We start from the raw sequence: 15578 nt of genomic DNA, 5'->3' as shown, positions 1-15578 counted from the left end.
CAGAGGTGCTGCAAATATCTTTGCACTAGTGGGACTATAGCAAAGTCCAATAGCCACATTTAGGATGCCACTAGGTACACTGAGTGTTTGCTAGTATAATGGCTTAGTTATAATGAGATGGAGTGTGCAATGCAGGTAGAGGTGCTGCAAATGTCTTTGCACTAGTGTGACTAGACAAAAGTCCAATAACCACGTTTAGGATGCCACTAGGTACACTGAGTGTTTGCTAGTATAATGGCTTAGTTATAATGAGTTTTAGTGTGCAATGCAGGCAGAGGTGCTGCAAATATCTTTGCACTAGTGGGACTATAGCAAAGTCCAATAGCCACGTTTAGGATGCCACTAGGTACACTGAGTGTTTGCTAGTATAATGGCTTAGTTATAATGAGTTGGAGTGTGCAATGCAGGTAGAGGTGCTGCAAATGTCTTTGCATTAGTGGGACTAGACAAAAGTCCAATAGCCACGTTTAGGATGCCACTAGGTACACTGAATGTTTGCTAGTATAATGGCTTAGTTATAATGAGTTGGAGTGTGCAGAGGACAGGAGGGTACAGTGCCAGGGTTGTGGGGCTCTGGGTAGAGGAATGGAAGCCTGCCTTTCTATTCCCTCCTACTGGGGAAATGCAGCGACGAAATCCCTGACCTTAGCTACACAGACGCTGTCTCTGTTTTCAGGACCTGTCACCTTAACTCTGACCCTGCCGGTACGAGCCCTTAAAAGGACTGATGGAAAGTGCTATCCCTATGCTCTCCAGCGCTGTGTATGGAGCGCATACAGCTGTATCAGCGATAGGACTCAGGACGGAGCTGCGCCAGTGATGTCTGACACCAAGGACGCAGAAGAGATAATGGCGTCCGGACGGCCAGATACTCGTTTTTATAATGCAGGGACATGTGACATGGACATCCTATCACACATGCCGTTGCTTCTCTGGCTAAAAGTCCACTTAGCTGTGTGTGTGTCTGGGATTGGCTGACATAATGGCCCTCCCCACTACACGCGCACGCTTAGGGAAGGAAGACAAGGGAAAAAAAAAAAAATGGCGATCGCCATTATACAAACAGGAGTGATCTGAAGGCGCTGTTCACACACACTATACACTGAAATGTCATAATAGTGTGAGTCACAGAGTGACTTACACTATTACAGCGGAAAGCCAGCTAGGAATTAGCTGTTTTTTTGCTGCTAGAACCGTTCTCGAACGTTTCTAGAACTATCGAGCTTTTGCAAAAAGCTCGAGTTCTAGTTCGATCTAGAACAGGCCCCAAAATCACTCGAGCCTAGAACTGGAGAATCACGAACCACGAACCGCGCTCAACTCTACTCCTGACACTCAGGGCTCCAGCGCACAATCTCACCCTGATGCCAGTCTATGACCAGGTTATGTTTACGCAGCCAAGGCATGCCCAATACCACTTCTGACATCAGATTCTCAAGAACAAAAAATGACACAGATTATACATGCAGAGCACCAATAAGCATGGAGATCTCTGGAGTTACAAAAGTAACCACACCCTGAGTGAGAGGTGTACTATCGATAGCAGATTTTCTAATAGGCGCATTTAACCTTAGCAAAGTCAAACCCAGCTACAATAGTGTCTATAAAATTAGCAGCAGAGCCACAACCAACAAAGGCCTGCAGCCGTACAGATTTTCCCTGGTGAGACAATGAGACAGGTGGGGAAATAAGAAGGGTGTGGTGTCTTCCCATTGGCTGCAGCTGAACGCCGGCAACCTCAGCCGGAAGACACATGCCACCCACAGTCAGCCAGCGGCACTGCAGATCCCAAGCTAACCCAGCCCAGTGGACAATCGGAGCCTGCGCCTACTGGTGCCGCCGGCATCGACCCCTCTCCTATCACCAGCACCATCCACGGCAGGAACACGGCGTCGCCTGGCAATTGGAGCAGAAGTCGCTGGAGCAGACTCCGGTGGTGACGTAACATTTAGATATAAGCATCACCCAACGCGCTTCAACATATCAAATTGTCATAAAGTCTTATTCATGGACCATGAATAAGACATTATGACAATTTGATATGTCGAAACGCGTTGGATAATGCTTATCTATATTCCTTATACCTGTCTGCTGGATTCCATGATGTGGACTTTTAATGTAAGAAATAAAGCTATTTGAATTTTAAATTCGCCTGTGATCCACTGGATATTTTACCTCCGGAATACAGGGGGGTGGCAGCGGGGATGGAGCGGGGTTATAGGAGGCAGGGCGATGGTGGAGCAGGGCAATGATGTGAATGGTGCGGTGGGTGTCCCAGAGGTGCTGTGAGGAAAACAACATCCAGAAACTGTCGCCGTTACGGGCTTCAAAGAATTGATGCTCAGAGTCGGCGCATCCGCAGACTGATCTATCAGCTCAATGACAAACCGAGATCTCATCTGTGCCACCTCCAGGCACAATTTTCCTTAAGTACACTGCTGGGAGATCAATGGGACGGAGGTGGCGCGTGCGCAGATGAGATCTTGAACTGAGAACTCCATCTGAGCATGTACTGACTCCAGGCGCCATTATGTGAAGCCCACACAGCTGACATTTTCACGATGGCCCCTGCCTCACAGCCCACAGCCCCAGCACAGCAGCCCGCAGCGCTCACAGCCCCAGCACATCGCCCCTACCTCCTGCTACCCCTCTCCACCACCTCCCGTTAAGCTACATTCCGATTATAAGACACACCCTCATTTTCCTCCCAAACTTTTGGAAGGAAAAGTGCATTTTATAATCTGAAAAATACAATATGTTTTGTGGCTGCTGCATCCTTGCAATAAAATGCAATAAGAGGCGATCAAAACATTGTATCTACCGCAAATGGTAACAGTAAAAATGTCAATTCAGGGCACAAAAAATAAGTTTTCACACAGACCCAGATGATGAAAAATGAAAATGTTACGGATCTCGGAAAATAGAGAAAAAGCAATTTGAATTTATAAAAAAAAACAAACAACTCTCTAGATGTTTGGTACCTGTGTAATCATACTGGTCTGGACAATTTTATTGCCAGATCAGTGTTACTATATTGTGGACACAATAATTAAAAACCGTAAAAAAACAATTTTGTAATTTTAACGAACTTTCAATTTCATTTTCATTTTCCAGTACACTATATGCTAAAATGAATGAAGTAAAAAATACAATTAGTCCTGCAAAACATAAGCTCGGATATCGCTATATTGATGGAAAAAGTTATGACTCTTGGAAGAAGGGGAGGAAAAAACGAAAAAGAAAAAACAGGAAATAGCCCAATCAGGAAGGGGTTAAGAGGTGTTAATGAATCAGGAGTGTCTGACTCCAGCACGCTGCCTCATCAAGACCAATGTGAAAATCGCCAGCCATCATGAATCCGGGCCATAGTGTACTGATCTTGCTGTTGAAATGAGCTTTTAAAGAAGCATTGACACGGCGCTGCACCATAATGTTCGGCAAGCAATGAAACAAAATAAGGTAATGAAGGATATTACAAGAAATCATAACTGTAGCAATGTCTGGAGGATGCATAAAAAAAAGTTTAGTTACTCTACTTACCTTTTGTAAGTGTGCAATTCAAGCTCAATACTGGAAAATGGTTGCCATATTAAGGGGGCTTTACACGGTACAACCGATTGTGCAATTTCACAATCGATCGTACCTGCCCCCATCCTTTTTGCGTCACGGGCAAATCGCTGCCCGTGTCGCACAAAGTCAGTAACCCCCGTCACACATACTTACCTCTCGTGCGACCACGCTGTGGGCGGCGAACGTCCACTTCCTGGAGTGGGAGGGACGTTCGGCGTCACAGTGACATCACACGGCCGCCGGCCAATGGAAGCGGAGGGGCGGAGATGAGCGGGACGTAAACATCCCGCCCACCTCCTTCCTTCACATAGCCGCCGGCGGCCGCGTGACGCAGGTGAGCCGCTGTTCATCGATCCCGACAACAACTAAATAAAACGATATTATTGGACCTAACGAGCAGCACATGACTCACGATTTGTGAGCGATACTGCGTCGCTAGGAGGTGTCACACAGGCCAGCATCGCCAGCAATGCCGGATGTGCGTCACAAAAACCGTGACCCCGACGATCTATCGCACGATAGATTGTCTGGTGTAAAGCAGCCTTTAGCAATCAGTGTCGGCTGCTATATTGGACTTGTATTCAGATCGGCTACAGCATGAGGCCAGAATGATCTGACTCTGCTGTCATTTAACTTAATGGTTGCTGAAATGGACAACATGTTACAGCATCGAACAGGTGCCTTAATGTCACAATGTGATTGCAGGTGTCATGCGTGGTCATGGGAGGACTTCGGGCAAAGCGGCATGACACTACAGCTATACAAGGGTAATGTCATGACAGGGGAGGACCCCCGCCAAGCAACATGACATACAGGGTACACTAGGAAAACAATACAATGGTAGGCCCTCGCGCTAGAGAAGGGGGAGCGGGGTCACCTCCTAGCAATCACCTGAGGCTGAATCCTGGATTTCCTAATGTCTCTAGATGGGTTCTTCCCCCTGTGCGCCAATCATTTGCCCTTGTTGACCCTAAACTCACCCTGGCTAGTGAGGGCCAGCGAGATGATAGTCTCACTAATACAATAAGACAACACAATGTAGATAAGACAGATGGGTGAGGAAAGACACAATAAAAAGCACTCCAAGATTTCTTAATTAAGGAACTTTGCAGCTGCAATAGAAACAACACAACAGCTATGCAGCAACAATCTCCTTTGTGGCGCCCCATGGCTGTTGGGTGCTTGGTCCTGGGTATGTGATGCACGGGGGGGACACTCGTGGTTGCGGCCGATGCCCGATTCCGTGACCCTGGGGTCGGTCCGATAAAAAGGGGTGAAAAATGGAAGAAAAATAAAAGAAAATAAAATAAAAGAGTTCTCGACTACGCCACTTATTGTGTGCGGCCAGGTTATTGAAGCCGCCGCTGCAGGATCCTGCTGGGGCTGGTGGAGTAGTGCAGCTTAGGTTTTTTGGGCCCTCCACAAGCAGGGCTAGGCTCCAGCAGTGTATGACGAGGGGGGCAATAGTAGGGAACAGTCAATGTATGTGTACAGAGGCGAGAAGGAAACAGTTCACACCGGTATTGCAGTTTCAACTTGCCTTTTTTTACCTGTGGCTTGGTACCTGGATCCACTGGTTCCGGTTTCAGGTGTTCCCGCCCCCCTTGTTCTCCGTGCTAGCTGTGACCTGGGGTAGCTGTCCTCCATGCACACTTGTTGGTAGTGGGCTCCCGTGGCTTAGAGCTTCTGGGGGAGCCCCTACGTTTCAGTCTTGGTCCTATTGCAGGCAGCCTGGACTATTTAATGGGTGTACTTCTGACCCTGATCCCAGGTCCCCACTTTGCTGCTGATGCTTCAGTCTCTTTGGTTGGTGAGGGACCCTAGAGATCCCCTCACCTGGCAGATTTAACAGTTGACCATAAAGTGTCCCGCTGTCCTATGGTCTGCACCCCGCCTTGCGCTGAGTCCTGTGAGCCTTGGTTCTGGACTTCTACAAGCGCCCCACGGTTCCTGGAGTCTTATACTACAGTTCTGGTTCCTTACTCCACAGTCCTTGTCTCCTTTACAGCGTTCCATTCTTACTTTATGTCTTTACACCTTTCCTTCTTTACTTCACTCCTCACTCTCTCAATTCTCACTCCTAACTCTCCTCGCTCCTTCACTTCTAACTCCCCTCTTCTCTTCCTCTCGACAACTTCCCAACTGACCACTCGCCCCTCCCCTTGCTTGGTCTCTCCCTACATATTGGGTGGTAATTAGCACAATTGGAAACAAGGTGGATCATGACCATTGATAGCATTCGACCAAATGGCCTCAATGAAGTACTTAGCTTTGCGTCATTTTTGTAATACCACTAGCCTACTGGGGTGTTGGTTTTAATTTCTATTCACATTTTAAATAAAAAAAATTTTAACATCTGTTGTTTTTCTTTCTTTTGTTTTTAACTCTCACCCTTTTTTTCCTACAGATATTGCCTTGGAGGAATGGCGATTTTAAGAAAGACCTCTCACATATGGAGGAGTTGTGTATGTGTGTGTGTGTATATTTATGTGCGCATATGTATGCGCATATATATGTATATGTACTGTGTATATCTTTAGTATGCATACGCATACTTTATAGTTTTTGTTTTTCTTTTATAAGTATTATAATTATCACATGAATTCTCATCATAAATTATTTTTTAACATTTAAGGAATAGTACATATAGATTTTTTTCACTTTGTATTGTCACTCATGTATGCCCCTTTTTTTCATTTTCACTTATTTTTACCTTCACGATTTTTTGTCCTCACCCACATATATTTACACATATAATTCAGACTAGGTATCACATAAATATGCATTTATTTATATACTTTTCTAAATATGAATTGCACTTTCACTTTATTTTGATGCACCTTGTATTTATTGTTGTTTTTCCTCCTCCTATGTGATCCATACATTGCATACTGTCTCTTTGCTGCCCTATATCGCATATAGAAAGACATTGTGTTGCCTGTTTCCCTGCGTCTCTCCCTTGCAGGAGTGGGGCAGCGATTCATGCTGCAAACTGCTCTCCTGGCGGTGTGCGCTCTGGTCTGCGGTTCACAAGACCGTTACCATGCCTACGCGTCCTGTACTTGCTTCCCTCCCCTCTGATTTGAGAGCGGGCGGAAGTGACATCGGACGCCACAGCATGTGTTTCCGGTGCGGGATCATGGACACGAGCGCCGACGCTACTGCCTGGGTGAGTGTTATAAAAGCCCACTCATATACATCCCTTGCTACCCTCACAAAGAAGCCCTAGGCGAAATGGCCATCAGGGTATTTATCCTTCCATCCGCTTCCAGTACGATATCTGGCAGCCAGGCACTTGCCTTCATTTGACTGCCTGTGTATCCAGTCTCCCCTTTTTTCTTTTCCCCTTTTGGCTGGCATTCTTCTGTTTACTATAGATAGTACTATTTTCTAGGCAGCATTATTTATTTCTAACAAACTGTGATCTCACTGCCCTCCTATATACGTTTATCCCTCTTGGGCATTCTTATTTTTCTATATGGGCAAGTGAGTACACATTTTTGATTCTAAAAATATTCTTCTGTCTAAAGCCCGCTTTACACGCTACAATATATCTTACAATGTGTCACGTCATAAGTGACGCACATTTGGCATCGTAAGGTACATTGTAGTGTGTGACAGGTACGTGCGATTGCGATTGAACGTTAACGTTCATCGCATACACGTCGTTGAATCCTGACGAATTGCACGTCGGGTTGTTCAATGTTCCCGAGGCAGCACACATCGCAGTGTGTGGCACCCCGGGAACATTGAACAGATCTTACCTGCCTCCCACGGCTCCAGCCGGCAATGCAGAAGAAAGGAGGTGGGCGGGATGTTTACGTCCCGCTCAGCTCCGCCCCTCCGCTTCTATTGGGCGGCTGCCGCGTGACGTCGATGTGACGCTGAACGTCCCTCCCACTCCAGGAAGTGGATGTTCGCCGCCCACATCGAGGTTGTATGGATGGGTAAGTACGTGTGACGGGGGTTAATCGTTTGTGCGGCACGTTCAACAAATTGAACGTGCAACACATACGATGGGGGCGTTGCAAATCGCATACAATATCGTATGTGAAATTGCAACATGTAAAGCAGGCTTAAGTATGCCATATTGGCAATAATTCTCATAACATGTACTTGCTTGTAATTTTATTTACATCCATGGGAGAGTGCAATATTTTCTGTCTGTAATTCTGAGGCTTTATTTATAAACCACTGTCTGCTTCCCCTTTCCCCTTTTTCCCCTGGGGTTGTGCAATATTTCCTATAAGGTCCTCTTGCTTTCAGCATGCTATCTGACCTTTTTTTGAATTATTTCTCTTGCACATTTTGGAAAAATATAATCAAAGTGAAATATCTGTGGGTTTTTGTGGTGCACACGTATATAAAGTGAAGTGGTTAATGGAAGGATTGTTCTTTTGAAAAATCCACTTCATTGTTCTGTCTTTCAAAAATGTCTCTTAAATACTATTTTTAAATTTGAAATTTTCAATAAAATAATTTTGATTTATTTTGGCTATTTACTCTGGTTATTTTATTGGTATTCATTGATTCTAGAGTTAGCACTATTGTGATTGGGCCATTAATCAGGTTTTCACATTAATAAAAAGTTAAACCAAATACGTAGAGAAAATGCAAATGATACTTAGCTGTTGCTGTAGGTATTCATTTTTTTATTAATGTGAATGGAAGATAAATAAAAAGTATCGGACAATTTCTTCGCTATTCCCACATCTCCCATTCACTTTAGAAGGTTTGTATGAAAAAAAGCGTAAACCAAACATATACAAAATGTCATGATCAATATCAAACAACAAACATGATGATAAAATTCTTCTTATAATTAGAAATATTCCGCTAATATGAGGGACTTTATGTCTCCATTGTGCTGCTCTATGCACCCCCTAGATAACGTGTGCATTACCGCTCCGGCTATATTTAGCCAATCCACTCAATATGCATTTTCTTGCGTGTTATGTTTGATGTTACCTCCTCTTTTGTGTATCCTCAGGCTGTGAATTCACTATCCTAAGGCAAAATAATATTTCATGCAGATTATGAGCGCGCTTTATGTGACTTTCCTTAAGTATGCATAGGCAATGGTATCCATGTATAAATATATACTCTGTGGACAAGAATAAGTAATGAGAGTGAGGGGGGTAGGTGGCTTATCAAGAATAGATGCCCTTAGGCCAATTGGAATTTCTTTGAAATCCAGAATCTTATATTGAATATATATATTTTTTCTTGCATCTTTTTTTATGCTATTTTTGCTCTTTGATATGCATATTGCCTAGCAGATGTAAAAAGCACAGTAATATCCCATACGTCAAGTGTCAGCCTCACCCGGGTAATATCATGTAAAGCTTTTCTCCTTCCTAATAAAGAGTCCTGTACAGACTTTCGCATTTGAATGTCCTAACACCTGCTCCGATTCACACACCATAGCTCCACAATTGCTTTTCCTCCCCAAACCCCTCGTCTGGATTGCATAATTTGTTAATCTGCAGCAGATATCACGCTGAGAGCTGTAAAGCATGATCTCACCAGGGCTATCACTATTTTCCACTCCTTTGAGCTCTAATAAGCCTCTCTCCAGATATACAGCGGGATATCGTATTAAAAAGGCCATAAATATATATTAAAACAGATGATACAGCATAAAATGTGTATTATGTAATCCCGGCCTATATGGGCAAGGACAATGTAACCTCTAGCTGCTCAGTCGTTCATTATCATCCTATCAACGGATGCTTAATGCAATGGATACGATTTATAGAGAGAGGACAGAATGGCGGCTTTTTGGTAATATCACGAAGAGGAGAAAGAGTCATTTCTCCCGGAAAATCCTTCTGACCAAATGACATCTCTCACAATGACTATTTGCCGTCCTTATTTCCCACTCCATCAGATCCAGTTGACTTGGTAGAGAATCCATCTAGACTGTAACGGTCGTCTTACCAGAAATTGTCTTAGACTTATTTTCTTCTTGCTTTTCAGCTCCAAAAACCTTCGAGATTTGATACACAAGTGAAAGTCTAATAGCAGCCGCTTTTCATCTTGCTCTATGCCTTGTTCAATGATTAGGACCCCCAGGCCTAACAATTACCTACAAGTTTGTGGCTTGATGGCTTTCTGCTCGTGATTGCGGCTGGCTTTGTTAAGACAAATCAGCGATTTATTAAATATTCCGCTCTGATTTTCTTAAAGGAAGAAGGGAAATGGTCTATGATTGCTTTTCAATATTGGTTAGTAAAAAAAATAAATAAATAAAAAGAAAGAGGTAAGGAAACAAACCCAAAAGAAGGAAAACAAAAATATAAGCAAAAATGTAAAAGCAGTTACAAAATATTTTGTGTAATACTATTGTACCCCTACAATTGAGCAGCTGGCAAAATTGATCTTGTTCTTGGTTAAATCAACAGATTGATGAAGATTTCAGGAGACAGAGTTTGGGAAATCTGCGGGTAGATGCATCGGCTCTTACATAACATGGCCAAGACTATGGTAGTATGTGAGAGAGGATGGCACAATAATTCAGGCTGGCTTCGTCCTATTGCAAAAAAACCTTACTTTTATTCCAGAAGGGGCACAAATCTTGGTGGTTGGTGTGGAAGTGGTGGCACACCTGCCTGGAAGTTTCAGGCTGAAAGTGTACTGTAGAACCAGTGTCTCTGCACTGCTCTGCTTCTGTCCAGCAGGGACACCGACTCGCTCACTGTCATGGCCGGACTGCACCACCCTGCTTCAACTCTTCATAATCCTCCAAGTGTGACTCTCCTTCTTCCTGCTCTCAGAGCCTGTGCATGTCACATAGGTCTTCTGAAAGTTCCCTTAGGGCGCATGCGCCAGCACGCTCACTCTTTTAAAAGGCCAGAGCACCTATTCCCAGAAGTGCCTCTCAGCCTATTGCTGAGGGACACTAGGTACTTAAGGCACCTTCCCACTCAGGAAGGTGCCTGAGCAACATAGTCAGTTAGTTAGTGCATGTCCATCTAGCTAGTTGTCAGAACCCGTTGCCCACCGTCCATTACCTGTACCTGTGTCCACCTACCCATACCTGTCACCCTGTCCTGCTTGTGTCCTATCCAGTGTACCCACCTTCTCTGCTGTTCTGTCTGCTTCAGCCATCTCAGCTTCACCTGTCAGTACTAGAGACTCTGCCTGTCCGCCTAGTTATCCTGTCTACCTCAGCCATGCCGACTGCAGCTGTTTGTACCTGAGACTCTGTACCTGAGCCTGAAGCCTGTCCTGGGAGTCAGCTGCCACAGTCCCCGACACTGCCCTGGGAGTGGGCCCTGACATCTACCTGGTTAAACTTAGCTATGCCCCTCTCATGTCAGGGTAAGCCCAGGTCCCCCCTGTGGTCCTGTGGTCCACTCCTGCTCACCGGCTCACCATTGGTGAGCATAACACACAGCAATACCGTAGTGACAAATCTGTAAATTGTGAAAGCACAGGTCAATCTTATTGGACTCGCTGGCATAGATGGAATTCAGGCTTTTAATGTGAGGCAAATAAGTCAAATAGCCAGTAGTCAAGCAGTCATGATATACAAATCTCCACTGAAACATTGACTTCATACTGGCAGAACACAGTTGTTGTTTTTTCTGACAATTTCCAAAACACCTCAAAGAGCTTGTTCGATTGCAGTGTTTTTTTTCTTTTTTTCTGCATTTTTTTTCTCTTGACTTTTTGTTGCATTTTTGTTACTCAGTCTCATTGATCTCAATGGGGAAAAAATAAATAAAAAACACCGAAAGAATTGACATACCACATATTTAAAAATAACAAACTGCGGGTCAATAAATGCAAGGAAAAAAATGCAATGTGTGATTGAGATTGAAAAAATGGATGGAAAAAACGCAGCAAAAACCCTACATGTGAACGAACCCTCATTGGTCTTATTCAATACCACATCCTAACTGCTTTCTGGTCAGGCTGCTGTATACTGCACAGCAGAGAAATCGGACAGAATGATTGGCTGGGACAGAGGACAAAGTCAAGATCCCAGAAGTCATTGATGTCATCAATTATCATGCAAATTAGCTTTATTCCAGGATCAAAGAAACTATCTTGCCAGTACCACCTAGGACTACTCTAAACATTGTCTGTAAGCCTCCATACTCAGCTGGTCTCTCCATATCGCGCCAAAACATCACACTACGCCAGCGAAACACTACTCTGCTCTGATGAGGGGCAAACACCATGAAACAGGATGTCTGTAGCTGAGTTTCTGTTTTGCTATGTATCTAGTTATGTTGCAAAGCTCCATAAAAGGTTAGACATTGACTTATAAGATGGCCACCTCTTGTTGGTAATTTTTGCAATATTGTATTTTTTGGTCTTTAAGAGAGCAAATTTGTAGAGTTGGTGTAAAATGATTCAGAGGACCAAGTCCATTGGCTACATTGGTATTCTGTTTTTGCTGGACGGGAGCCCTGAGAGCCGCCTCTTACCTTCTGGCATTCACAGTTCTGATTTCTTGGCCTATTGTGACATCATCATTGCGGCAAGATGGCCATGGGAATTCGCACCAGACCAGCTAATCAAAAGGAGAGCTTTGGATACTGTCAGGAAAGTGTCATGGACTTTCCTCTGGTGCAAAGTTTTATGACAGGCTCTGGGTCAGAATCTCACTTTATCTTGTGGGACTGTACTAATTAAATGGATTCCCTTTCCCTTGGGGAGGTGAGGATTAATGTCAGTTTACCTTCCAGCAGCTCCTGAATCCTGGTCAGGTGTTTTCAGCTCGGACCATGCCCATGTGAAGCCCCACAAGTGCAGTGTCGGTGCATTACCTTCAGGGACTCCACTCGGCTGGATCTTGTCACAGGTAGGAAATCTTCTATTTGTCGTGACGCCACTCTCAGAATTGCGGTTAGTGGGGACCACCACTGCAGATTAAGGGATGCCTGGGGCTGATGGTGGGTGCAGTCGGTTGTAATGGCCTCCTGAGAGTGAGGCAAGCCCCAGGGCCCTGTGTAGGTGCGTAGTACCACAAGGCGCAGAATAACTCCACACAAGCTAAATGTCTTTCAGGGGTTTTACTCACAGTTGATGGCAGGGTGAGTAACCCGGGCGTAGCTGGGATGAACCAGGCTGGAACCAGGTATCCTTCAGGCTGACTTATGATGGTGACTACCGACTCGCCTTCCTTAGCCCTTAGTGGTTTGGGGTAACCCCGACTTTTAGTCCCTATGGGGGTCACCCAGGGAAGTTGCTGAAGCCTCTCTCCCCTTCAGTTGCCGTTTGCTTGTCGCCTGGACCAGATCACTCCAGCTGCTTGCCTCCTGTGAACTATGGGCCCTAACTGTGGCTACGTGGCTGCGGCTTTTGGGTGTTGTGGTGTGGGCTTTGAGGGCCCCACACCGGCAGGTTTAGCAAGGAAAGGTGGATCTATCCCCGCTCCGGGATCTGCCGCCCGTTTGGGCCTGGTACTCCCTAGCAGTCTCCTTACTTCCCACTCCGTGCTCTCTCTTTAGCTGAAGATGGATTTCGGGTAGCACTCCTAGGTGACCGTTCTCCCCCGTCGGTAGCCACTGCGCGGGCGCTGTTAGACTGCAACAGCCCCAGGGGTCTGCTCTCCTCGGAGCTCCCTGGACTCTGCTTTGAACCGGCTCACATCTGGGACCTTCACTGCTGCTCCTGTCAGAGCTTCACTTTCCTGCTCCTCACTCCTCCACACTCTGCTGCAGACTGTTTACTCCTCCTTCTCTTTTCCCTTTTGTGCCTGCCTACGCCACCTAGCAACCAGGCTCTCTTACCACACCCCTTGAGTGGAGATGGAGGCTTTTGGCCCCCTCCACTATTCCAGTGGAGGTGAAGGCTTTTCCCCCTCCTGGGATCCCCAGGGGTCCTCTCAAAGGTACATGTGTGAGACCTGATCACTATGCGCCTGTGTAGTCACACCTCGGTCAGCCTTCTGGATTACCTGTATTGTACTGTCCCCAGCATGGGTGCAGTACTCAGTGGTGCCTGACCAGGTCAGGGGCGCCACATTCCCCCTTAGTTATCACCAGCACGTCCTCGGGCTGCAAGACAACATTTTAAAATGCATAAAACATTAAAACATGTAAAACATTTAAAACCACCAGGTACCATACATCACCACCCTCCACCCACAAGTCCGTTAACCCACCCAAAAACCCTTTTCACGTTGGCCGCGCCTTCAGCCACTTCTGGCAGGATGTAGAGGCGGCTTCCATGGGCTGGTGGTTTTCAGGGTATACCTGGCCTGGTGGATCCGCGCCTTCAGCCTCTTCTGGCAGGATGTAGAGGCGGCCTCCACAGTTGGTGCTGACCAGGTACCCTCTTTGTGGTGGAGAGCCAGGCCCCATAAACAGGCATGCTCTCTGGTTGCAGGTAAGCCAAGGCCCTATATACGGACGTGCTCCCTGGTTGCAGACGAGCCAAGCCCCTAAACAGGCTGACTCTGGTGGTGGTGGTGCCCTCTGGTGTAACTATTTACACTGCGAGAGTTTGTGACTATAGCCAGTTCATAGCCTTAAGGTTTATTTCTCACATCAGTTTATGTGGGCACATTGCTTAAACTTGAAAACGTTGCAAAACTTCAAACTGGTCAAACAGTAACTTGGTGTACTTTACTTTATGCAGATTCCTCCTCCATACCAGGGCTTGGGCCTGTAGGGCTGCGGCACCTGCTGCTTTCTTGACCTCTTTCTTCGTCTGTGTCTGTTTCTTTTTCTTTAGGACATGGCGTAACATCGAGCGCATACCAGCCTCTTTCTCCTTGATGCAGGGTAAACTGTACGGAGTCTCCCATCTTTAAGTTTCTGCCAGGGTGTCCTCTGGGCAGATGAGCTCTCACATCTCTTCTATTAACGAAGATACCTTCCTTTATACCAGGTGCAACGATGAATCCGTATCCTGACTTCAGGCTAAAGTCCTCCACAACTCCTCTACAAAGGGGTCCTCTGACCTGTGCTTTGGCTCTTCTCAGGAACCGTTTTTCTTCTAGGTCTCTGGCCATTATTTCATCTCTCTGCTCTGGGGACTGCGGTGCAGGGAAAGACTGGGTTCTGTTACGGCGCCGTGTCTTGCGGGCTGGATTCTGCGAGGTACAGCTTACAAGCTCCCAGGTGAGGCTTTTGGGTAGATCTTCTTCAGCAGACGGTGTTAGGTCTTCCTCATCCCAGCGGGAATATGGCAACATCTCCGGCTCTGGGTATGGATCCAGTGCGGATGGCTCTGGAGTCAGCTCCTCAGCTTCCTGGCCTCCCCTCCCCCTTAGTTCTTCTGAGCACTCCGGTGGTGGCAGTGCTGGGGATGGGTGCTCTTCAGCCGGCCCAGGCGGGGATCTCTTTGGCATGGTGGCTGCAGGAGTCGTCTTGGGGGTATGCGGAGGGAGCATGTACCGGTCCACCATCTCCTGTGGGAACTTGGCCTCCAGGTCAGCCTTCAGCTGCCAGTATGCGGGGTCCTCACCTACCAGGGACTTCCTAGCAGGGACTTCCTTAGACTGGGGAGCGGTGTCTGCTCTGGCCTTGCAGGCCGGGGTAAACAATGGTACGTCTGTCTTTTCTTGGCGGGCCGCGCCTGGCATGGCGGAGGCCTGGTCTTGGCGGGCCGCGCCTGGCATGGCGGCGGCCTGGTCTTGGCGGGCCGCGCCTGGCATGGCGGCGGCCTGGATGGGCGTTTCTGTCGCAGCCGGAGCCTTAGCGGGCATCGCTACCTTGGCCGGTGCTTGGCGGGACGGACTGGGCGTTGCTGCCGCGGTCTGGGCTTGGCGGGCCGGGCCTAGCATGGCAGCGGCCTGGGTCAGCGTCACACCTGCGGCGTGGATTAGGGTCGCGGCGGCAGCCGGATCTTTGCAGGCCGGGCTGGGCGTTGTTGCAGGGACCGGGTCTTGGTGGGCCGAGCAGGGCATCGCTGCGTCGGCCTGGGCTTGGCGGGCCGCGCCTGGCATGGCTGCGGCCTGGATCAGCGTCACCGCGCCGGGCGCCTCTTCAGGGACCGCGGGCGTGGCAGCAGGGGTCGGGGCACTCGCGCTGGCAGGGGCATCACTG

This window comes from Anomaloglossus baeobatrachus, chromosome 3 (assembly GCF_048569485.1).
Source record: "Anomaloglossus baeobatrachus isolate aAnoBae1 chromosome 3, aAnoBae1.hap1, whole genome shotgun sequence".
In the NCBI taxonomy this organism is placed as follows: domain Eukaryota; kingdom Metazoa; phylum Chordata; class Amphibia; order Anura; family Aromobatidae; genus Anomaloglossus; species Anomaloglossus baeobatrachus.
Note: the sequence above shows the minus strand (reverse complement) of the source record.